The sequence below is a fragment of the Empidonax traillii genome, unplaced genomic scaffold, assembly GCF_003031625.1.
Source record: "Empidonax traillii isolate 1590-97213 ecotype Southwest subspecies unplaced genomic scaffold, ASM303162v1 scaffold25:size3598162, whole genome shotgun sequence".
In the NCBI taxonomy this organism is placed as follows: Eukaryota; Metazoa; Chordata; class Aves; order Passeriformes; family Tyrannidae; genus Empidonax; species Empidonax traillii.
In genome coordinates this window covers 1,514,654-1,524,727 of record NW_020955218.1, presented here as the reverse complement: position 1 = coordinate 1,524,727, position 10,074 = coordinate 1,514,654, and the positions used below count along the sequence as shown (strand labels likewise).

The following is a 10,074-nucleotide window of genomic DNA, read 5'->3' as shown; positions in this document are numbered from 1 at the left end:
TCATCTTCTGTATGTTTCCCTACATATCTGCCCTATCTGTTCACCAGTGGCAGTAACACACTGTCCTCCCATGCAAGGAAGCTTTAATTATTTAATGCCTGGGAAATTAAAGAGATGGTCTTATTCATTCTGATATACTACAGGCAGGTTTGATTTAGCAGGGAAGGGATATCTGATCATTCTTCTGAGAAAAGAAAATAGATAACAGCAGAATTAATTAACTACCGTATTAATTGAACAAGTGTCTCTAACATTAGTCTGAGATTTAAATTGAAGTGTATGTGGATGGGTGCTTGAATGAACATCAGTTGTCAGGTTTAAGTCTCGAGTGAGATTGGTGGCTCTTTAGTCATCATGGGCTGGGGAAACTTCCTTTTCTTTGACTGATGGATAAATAAGTCTCCTTCCCTTTGCATAAATCCCGTTCTCTGGGTCATGTCCTTGCATGAGGTGAATCAGTCTTTTTGTGCAGAGCATCCCGAGTGACCCCACTCAAATCAGTGAAATTAACTTGTTAATGTACAAGGAAAACAGTGAGCCAGAAGGCAATCCAAACATGACCAGATGCACACTGAGAATAAGGACATCCACTCTATAAAGGTAATTCTGGCTTGAAAACTAAAGCATCCCCAAGCTTCTCTCACAAACTCATTGCATTAGACAAAAAGACAATCAAAAATTAGTTGGATCATGACCAGATTCAGCCCTTTCCCAGTTGAGAGTTGCATGGAGTAACAGAGATTTACGCAAGTAAAGGATTCAGGCCAGCTCCTTGGATGCTGAGAAGGGCTGTGCTTGGAAACTCTCCAGGTTATACTAAACACAGATAGCTATTGCAAATGAAGACAGAGAGTGTAAGGAGCAAGACATTCATCTCAAGACCTTGGGAGCTAGCAAATCTGCTGTTCTTTGGAGTACAAAGGTTGTATTTCTGTCTCATTCTTTGTGATAATTGAAAACAACCAATTAAATCTTGTACTGAAAGCATCGGCTGGATTTTTCCAGTAAATTCTTGGGATTACAGAGGTTTTCTTTACCTCCCTGCAGGAACTACCTCCCACACATCCTTATACAGTGCAGAGAAAACTTTGTGGCAGAGCTGTTTTTACAGATTACTTGAATTTCAAACATTCTAATGGCACCTTTTTTCTTCTTCTTTTTTTTTTTTTTTTTTTTTTTTTTTTTTTTTTTTTTTTTTTTTTTTTTTTTTTTTTTTTTTTTTTTAGAGTTTACCATTAGGAAACAGTAGCAGAGCATATCTGGATCTCTGTGTTTTTAGTGAAGAGCTTTCATGTTCTAAAGCAAGTAATTACAACATCCCAATTACATATAGGGATAAGTCTTTCTTAATAGACAATCAGGAGAAGAGTGCACAGCCTAGAGAACTTAGTTGTCTATCAGTATCTATGCCAGACTATTTTAGTGATTGCTCAGAGACCTGAATATTTAAGGCTGGAGAACATATCTCATTCTGATGAAAATTAAACATGGATTTTTAAAACCTGGTTTATACTGAGCTTATTTCAAACAGTCGTTGCCTGGGGTTTGTTTCAGGTTCCCTTGAGGTTATGTAAGCACTTCAGGTTGCATCCAGATGTGCTATACTGTCACGAAATCTTCATGGAGATAAATAAGGGGTATTTTTGTTGCATCTTGTGTGTGGGTCACAGGGAGGAATGAATGCCTGCTCAACACTGGAATAGGTAGCAGAAAGCAAGAGATTTTTCTAGTTTACAGTTGTTTGTGTTTCTCAGAGGCTTTGATCTTCACATAATGTTTGTTTGGTCCTGCAGGCACATATATGTCATATCATAATGGCTCCTATCTGTAAAGATGTGTCAGTCACTGCCTGATTTCATTCCTGATGAGTGACCACAAGAACTACTGAGGTCGATGGATTGGCAGGACACATGTGAGCAAACAGCTCAAAGATGGAGTGAGCTTCTTGTGCCCCACTTTTCAGTTCTGTTTAGGAAAAAGCACTCATGCTGACCACGTTATGACACGTGGTGGAGACACCGTGGCTTGACTCCAAACGTGATTTTCCTTGGTGTTTGTTACTAATATTGAGGGTTTTTTTCACTGCAGCTGCAGGTCCTAACCTCACTTGGACATCTCCTGGCAGATGGCCCCACAAGTCACACCACAAGGGAAGACATCTGCATGCAAGGATGCCACCTCGCACGTACAGCAAATGTGCTAGGGGTAAGCAGAGCCCTTACTTTGCAAGGATCACAGTCAGAGGTTCCTTGTAAGGGCTGAATTCACCAGCAGTTCCTGAAAAGCAAGACTTGGTTATAGACTGTGCTTTGCTGAAAATTACTTATAATTACGTTGATTCATGTTGCTACTCTCTTTGCAGCCCACGTGGTCCTGAGAGTCACCCTTCCTCCCCATAAGAGCAGGGGGGAGGCTCACCTGAATGCCCAACTGCTGGTCTGCTGTGCCCTATCCACCAGAGTCCTGAGTCCCTGAAGGAGCTGCCAGACCCACATACCTGCCTGCAAGGCTCACAGCAGCACCTTTTAAATGAGAGAAAGGGAAAGGACAGCCAACACTCCCCCACATCAGCACAGCATGTCCCAGAAACCTCCAAAGGAGTCGCTGCTAATTTTCCCTCCCACAGTCCCCCTGGATAGTGTGGGCACAAGAGTGTGGAAAAAGCTTTCAAAGCTGTGAGTTGCAATTTTCCCACAGGGGCTCACACTGGAAGGCTGGGGACAACGGAGGGAAGTGCACAAGAAGAGACCCTTGCCTACTCCTTGCAAATTGCTCTCCTCTGCAGTTAAGTATCCCTCTCACACTCCCCCAGAACAGGCAGGATATGACATTTTATTTAGTGTAAAGTCACCTGAAGGCTTGCCAGCAGTTTGCTCCTGCTCCACACGGCACATTGCTGCCTCTAGGCTGCCTGCAGGGCTGTGCTGGGAATGCAGAGGTGAGGGTTCTAAATTCTGAAAATAAACTTCCCAGGGAGAGGTGAGTGACTCTTTCCCCAAGGATTTCAGAGGTGGCCTTGCCATGCACCCTAGGAAGAGCTGCCATGGGACTGGTGAAGAGACTATACGGGGAGTGAGAAGCTGGGATTGGGACAATACCTGGGCAAAGGGAGCAGGTGAGTGGACAGTGGTGGAAGAGGGACCTCTTCTGGCAGCTTGTCCGCTACTGAGAACCTGGACTCTACAAGAAAAAAAGTGTGCAGCATTTCAGCACACAGCCCTTACTGATAGAGAGAGAAAGAAGAAGCGCCTCTTTTGGGAAAGTCCTTCCCACTCATGTGTGTTTCATGTCCAGGCTGTGCCTGTAGTAAGCCCAGCAGGCAGGTAGGGATGTCTGCTGGCTAAGAAGGGAACCAGTTATCCTGGTGCAAGTGGCCTATTTCATTGCTCCATGCTCCAAGGAGCTGCTTGCTGTTAATGCAGGAAAGATGGAGGCATTTCCTCACAGAAGGGGACAGAAGAGGAGATTCCCTGCAGGCTACAGTCTGCGCTTTCATCCAGATAACAATCATTTGAATCAAACCAATTAATCAATGTGGTATTGTCTGACCTCTAACATCATAGAATCATAGAATAATTTGGGTTGGAAGGGACCTTAAAGATCACCTAGTTTCAACCCACCTGCCATGGGTAGGGACACTTTTCACTCTACCCCATTGCTTTGCCTTCTCCTTTATTTCCTTAATTTATTTGGGATTTTTAGCATTAGTCCTTAAAGCAGTTGCATTGAACTTAGCAAGCTGTGGTTTGTCTGTTGTTTAAATGGAGTGTGGCAGAGAGGCACTTGTATCTACTGAAGTCCTCTGAAATGGAGAACAGAAAAAGCCTGGCCAAAAGAGGAAAAAGTGTTGCAAAAGCCTCATAACAGCCCAAACTGAACTTTACTGGCAAAAGCAAAACTTGTTTCTCCTCATGCTCTGCATCCCAGAGTGGTCCATGGTCAGGGAATGTCCTGCAGGAAGGTTCCTGTGAACACTTGCTTAATAGAGAAAAGGGCACCATGGCCAAATGACTGCAGCACCTCCACAGACTGATTCCAAAATCAGAGCTTGCCCAGCTGTGCTTGGGTGCACCAAGACTCCTGCATGTGCCAAATGGCACCTGCACATGTTCACCATGCATCAGCAGGCTCCAAAAATGCACAGGGTCCCACCTGGTGCCATAAACCCAACAAGGACAGGAACAAGCCAAGAGGAGGAGGTATTTGGTGGCTTGTGGAAATTCAATATTTTCACACAAAAACGCAAATGGTGAAGCCAGTTGAAATAGGAGAAGCCTGGAGGCATTATATTCTGGGATGAGGGATAGTCTTAAAATCTCCTTTCTCTTCCAGAAGTTTGATTTTCTGTGACATGGGCATATACACATGCACATAGGACGAACAGAGGTCCTTACGGGTAAAAGGAGAATCATGAATAGAACTGGTAAAAAATCTAAGTATGTCTCATACATGGGACTTATTTTCAATCCTTTTCATTCCTTTTCCTTAATTTTTTTTTTTTTTTTTTTTAATTAACCAGCTGGAGTCATGCATCATTGGTATTTGTGCATACAAGCTCGGAATTTATCCTAAATCTATTTTGTATGCATGAATAAATGTTTTATATACCCCAACATTAAGAGCAAGAGGCCTTTAACAACCTTTAAGAAAGATAAGTAAAATTAAAACTTAACAGAAGACAAAGTATATGCAATTTTTAGGTCATTTCCTTTAGCAATTTTATGTCAGAGGCAAAGAAAGTGCCGTAGTATCCTGCTAAAATGCAAAGCTGCCATGTGAAATGCCACATTATCTGTACACCTCATGCCTCCAAAACCTTGCAATTTTTACAACATGCTGAGTACAATTTAATTAAGAATCCTCATGCAGGGACTGTTGTCAAAGAATGTGCTTCTCTCTGCACGCAGCTGTTAACAGTAAAACAAGAAAAAAAATATAATCCAACAGAAAGTGGAAAATCTGCAGCCCGATTCCTGCAAAGCCTCTGAGACGCCAATTAAAAAAGATTAAATAAAACAGAATGCAATTTTGAGTTATTATTTCAGAAAGCACATCCGTGAATTACAAAAGCGCCGTTTCCCACTGGAAAGTTGCGGAAGCCGCGTGCCTAATGCAGGCACATTAACGCGCTGCTGCCTTCACCAGGGACTGCCGAGCATGAAATAAATAATATTGTTCTGGAATAAAAAAACTACATTAAGCAAAACCACCAAAATAATTTAAGAGCAGAGTGAACTAACCTGGAGGGCGGCGTGTTGAGAAAGAGAAAAGCCGCGTTGCCCCGTAGCACAGGTACAGGGCTGGCCCTGCCTCCCCATCCCCACTTCTGGTCATTTTTAACTTTGGTGGTTGTGTTTGAGTTTCTCAAGCTTGTTAACCACAAGGGTTTGAAAAGTCAGCTTCTCACCTGTCCAGAATAGGGCTTATTTACACTCAGGAATTATTCAGCCGTGTTGCTCAGAGTTGGGAGCCAGAAAGGCAGACAGGCAGACAAAAAGAAGAAAGGACAGAGGAACATTTTCTGGACAAGTAAACTCAATCTTCCAACACTGGGGTCTCAAGTAAGGAAGGAAAATCGAAGTGAAAGCTTTCCAGTGCTGTTGGAGAAGAGAATCCTCTTCTGCAAAACTTTAATTGGTGATTTTTATTGACTTGCCACTGGTATTTAAGCACTACTTTCATCTAATCCTAGGACATCTCTGAAAAAATTGACTGTAAATGTGTGATTTATTAATTGTGTCTTGGCATTAATACTAATTATTATAAAAATACAAGCAACAGTTTGTAAAACTGGTAAATACTACCTCATCTAAACCCATTGCAGTGACAAATCTGTTCTTCCTTCAGCACCAGTTTAAGAAAGGGCACATTAAGAATGGCAAAATTGTTATGACACTGAATTCAGAGGTGAATCTTCATACCTGATGGACACTGCAGCATTTCAGCAGTTTAAATGTCTTTCAGGTCTTGCTGACTGTACATTTAGGTTTTGACATATTCAGAATTATCCAACAGACCCAGAATGGTACATTGCAAAATGCAGGAGAACATCTGTGCAGTGAATGTGCTTTGCTCTGTGGTGGCAAACTTCTGGTGCTGTATAAATGGTTGATAATTATTTCATAGGCTACAGAAGTAAAACGTACAATAATCATACTTCACAGCATACACAATTAAAAAAATCTAAACACAGGTTAGTGTGAGGATATAGTTTTCAGTGTCTGAATTTATGGAAGCACCTCTTTATACATTACCTTTTACATTACTTAAACCTCTTTTTATACATTGCCTGCCTATATGGTGCTTTGGATGTCTCTGAGAAATTCTTATTTAATGCATAAGAGAGGAATCCTAAGTTATAAGAGAGAATACCTCACATCTAAAGCTTTAGAACCATTAATTTAAGAATTGGATCTCAGAGAAAATAGCTCCTAAAAAAAACATTTACAGATCCCTTCACATCTAAAGATGGCTTATAACCAATATGAATATTGGTTATAATATCTGAATATCTGAATCTGAACCAATTCAGAACCAACACTGAACTTCAACCTGATAGAGAAAAAAATTCATTTGTAGTCTTGGTATAAAGATAGAGCAATTGCAGACATCCCAGGAGACTTCAGACCAGATATTCCGCAGTTATGAAGTGATGTAGTTTTATATGTGCAGTATGTTGTCCACCATGGAAATTTTCTAACAGAAAGAATGACAGGACTCAACTCACTGTGATATGAATAATTCAGTACATGAATCTGAAGAAGCATCTGCTCTGGAGGAAAGGCAAATCAGGCTTATGTTACTTCTTGCTTTTCTCACGAGTAAGACTATTAGGTATGTAAATGTGTGAATTCAAGATCTTGTAACTGTTTGAATACTCACTTCTGTGCCAGAACAATAAGGAACCAGATTTTTGGCCTAAATCTATGCTGATCTGTTTTGATATTGTTCTATCTGGATAGAGTACAGATAAGTACATACCTCACACATTTTGTTTAAAATAGGAGGAGGTGGGCCAAATTCTGGCTCCCTCCAAATGATCTGGCTGGTGCTGAGGCATATAAATGTGGTACATTGACTTTTTTATTCTGTATCTTGATGATTTTCTTACTCATCCCATCCAATTATCCAGTCATAGGCAGTGACATGTTCAGAATATGTGAACCCAGCCAAAGAACTGCGCAGAAAATTTATGTTTTGCCATTTTTGCTTCTTACACAGAACACAAGTGGGACACCTCTTTGACAGTGCTGCAGTGTGCAGGATCCAATGAGACACGACAACTTGGTGCTTAGATGGTAATTGAAAATGGATGAAAACATGAGGATAGAGGACCCTGATCATGAGTCTGACTCCAGGGGAGGTAGGCGGTGATAACATCATCTGACGATTCACTTCATGGGTTTTTAATAGAGCAGCCTATTACACAGCTACCTCTTATAAAGTACTTACCTCTCTCTATTACAGTGATGTCTCTGTGCTTCTAGAGTGTTAAAAATATATTCACCCTCATAAACTGGTAAAGAATGTCCCTTGGATAAAGCTTGCTACAAGTCAGATGCCACACAATGTAACTTTTGGTAACTTCACAAAATATAGCCATTAAATGCCAACCGCTCTAGAAACCAACAGATGCCACTGGTCTTGCTCATCAGTAACAAAGGAGGACATTGTTCCATTGCATGGCATGTACATCAGTCATCACAGCAGCTTCCAAATTACAGAAATGCTTCAGAAGAGAGAGCTGACATCTATCTCAACATTCCCTCATCCACGAGTCTCACACTGCATCCATCACACTAATAAAGCAGTCCACAAGCCAGAAAAAATAACCCTATAGAACACCAAATAATACAATCGATCTGTGTAGCTGAGATCTGGCAAAACCCCAAAAGTCTTGTTCTCCTCACAAATCCAAGAGAGCAGCCACAGGTTCAAAACAATTTCCAATATTGAGACACAGAGGCCATAAAATCTGAGACTCCTTCAAAAGTGACTGAAACAAAGTTTTCACTAAGATTTATAACCTGGAAAACCATTACAAAACTCCTTTCTTTCTTGCCAATAAATTAGACATCCCCTTTCAAGTTTCAAATTGACCCACAGGGAGAATGTACATTGTCTAAATGCTGTGCCTGACACAAACCAGTGGACAGTTGTGGCAAATGCCTCTGAAAAACATCCTATGAAAGAGGAGATAGATGGGGAAGAATTCCACAGACTTCATAGAATCATAGAATGGTTTGGGTTAAAGTGACCCTAAAGATAATCCTGTCCCAACCCCCCTGCCATGGGCAAGGACACCTTCCACTAGACCAGGTTTCTCAGAGCTCCATCCAACCTGGCCTTGAACACTGCCAGGGGTGGGACATTCACAACTTCTCTGGGCAACCTATTGCAGTGCCTCATCCTCCTCATAGTAAATATTTTTTCTAATATCGAATCTTAAACCTACTGTCTGCAAGTTTGGAGCCATTCGCCCTTGTCCTTACATGCTCCTGTAAATAGTGTCTCTCCATCTCTCGTGTAGGATCCCTTCAAGTACTGGAAGGCTCTAATCAGGTCACCCCGAAGCCTTCTCTTGTCCCAGCTGCTCCAGCATTCCTTGTTAGCCAGTGCTCTCATGCACCCTGACATGGAGTCAGGATGCCAGACCTGAAACATTTTAAATGAAGGCATGGCATTTGCAACACAAGGTTTGGTACCCTGGGTTACATTTGTGCATTTACTCTGACTCTGAAGGAAAGGGTAATCTGTGATGCTGGGTTGTGATCTTCAGTCCCAATCTGCCCCCCTCTCTGTGCTGTCATCACTCCCTTTGGACATGAAGCTGAAGGGATGTATGTGCCTATTAACAGGCAGGCAGAAGCCAGGCTGCACTTTGGACATATGGGACCCATTAGCTTTTAAATCTCCCCCGGAGATTGTCCATATTTATGATGTCCACAAAAGAAAAACTGTGTGCTTGGACATATTGAGTGAAATTGAGACTATCAAATATGTTTACACAATGGTGGAAGACAAGCAATTGAGAAAAATGTTTAGATAAACCTTTATTGCTCTGACAACTATCACCAACATTTTTGTATAGAAACCTAGTTTTCATCAATATGATTAATACTCTTGCTTGTCATTTTAACCAAGGGGTTAAGCAGAGGGCATTTATTTTGTATGGCATTTAAACAAGATTCTGAGCAATGCTGGAGGATGGATGACCAGAAGGTAAAATAATGTTGCTCAGTATAACCCTCAAAGTAACTCAAACTCAAGAGTTCATAGTCTGAGGCACAGTGGCTCACTGACCTCCAATAAATATCTTGTGGGACTGCAACATGTGTCTTATGATTACAGAGCAACACTAAGAGAGATCTGTGTCCTAGTTTCAGCTGGGATGGAGATAGTTTTCTTCCTAGTAGGTGATACAGTGCTGGGTTTTGAATTTAGGATGAGAACAAACTGATAACGCACTGATGTTTTGGTTGCTGCTAAGTAGTGCTTACCTTAAATCAAGGAATTTTCAGTCTCCCATAGTCTTCCAGTGAGCAGATGTGCAAAGAGCTGGGATAAATGAGCCAAACTGACAAAAGGGACATTCTATACCAGCATATAAACTTGAGGATTTGGCCATGAGCTGCTGATGGCCAATTGTGGACAGTCTGGGCATCAGTCAGCGAGGCAGTTGTGCTGTGTCATCACTTGTCTTTCTTGGGTTTTCTTCTTTTTCTCTCCTTTTCCTTACTATTATAATAATGATTATCATATTTTCCTTTGTTAAAGCTCTTAAACTGTTCTTATCTCAACCCATGACTTTTTACCTTTTTTTCCTGATTCTCCTCCCCATCCTGTCAGGTCAGTGAGGGGGAAGTAAGTGAGTTGCTGTGTGGTACTTAGCTGCTGATTGGGGTTAAACAACAAAAATCTGCTAAACACTTTCACTAATTCTGCCTTCCTCTTGGCATGTCTGAAATGACCAAGGTGCAAACTGCTCCCAGGTAACACCTGCACGCAAATGCATTGACATTTCAGCTTTGTTTTCTCATTTAATAAATAATTGTTGCACTCAGTATATAATTG

General features: G+C 41.4%; 1 long non-coding RNA gene across 1 annotated transcript; it reads left to right on the top strand.

Moving 5' to 3' along the window:
• The first annotated feature begins 6,567 nt into the window (after positions 1–6,567).
• On the top strand, positions 6,568–9,656 carry LOC114069422. The gene is made up of 3 exons (XR_003573773.1): positions 6,568–7,069; positions 7,222–7,363; positions 8,531–9,656. It is a non-coding gene; the product is annotated as an uncharacterized LOC114069422 (long non-coding RNA).
• The last annotated feature ends 418 nt before the right edge of the window (positions 9,657–10,074 follow it).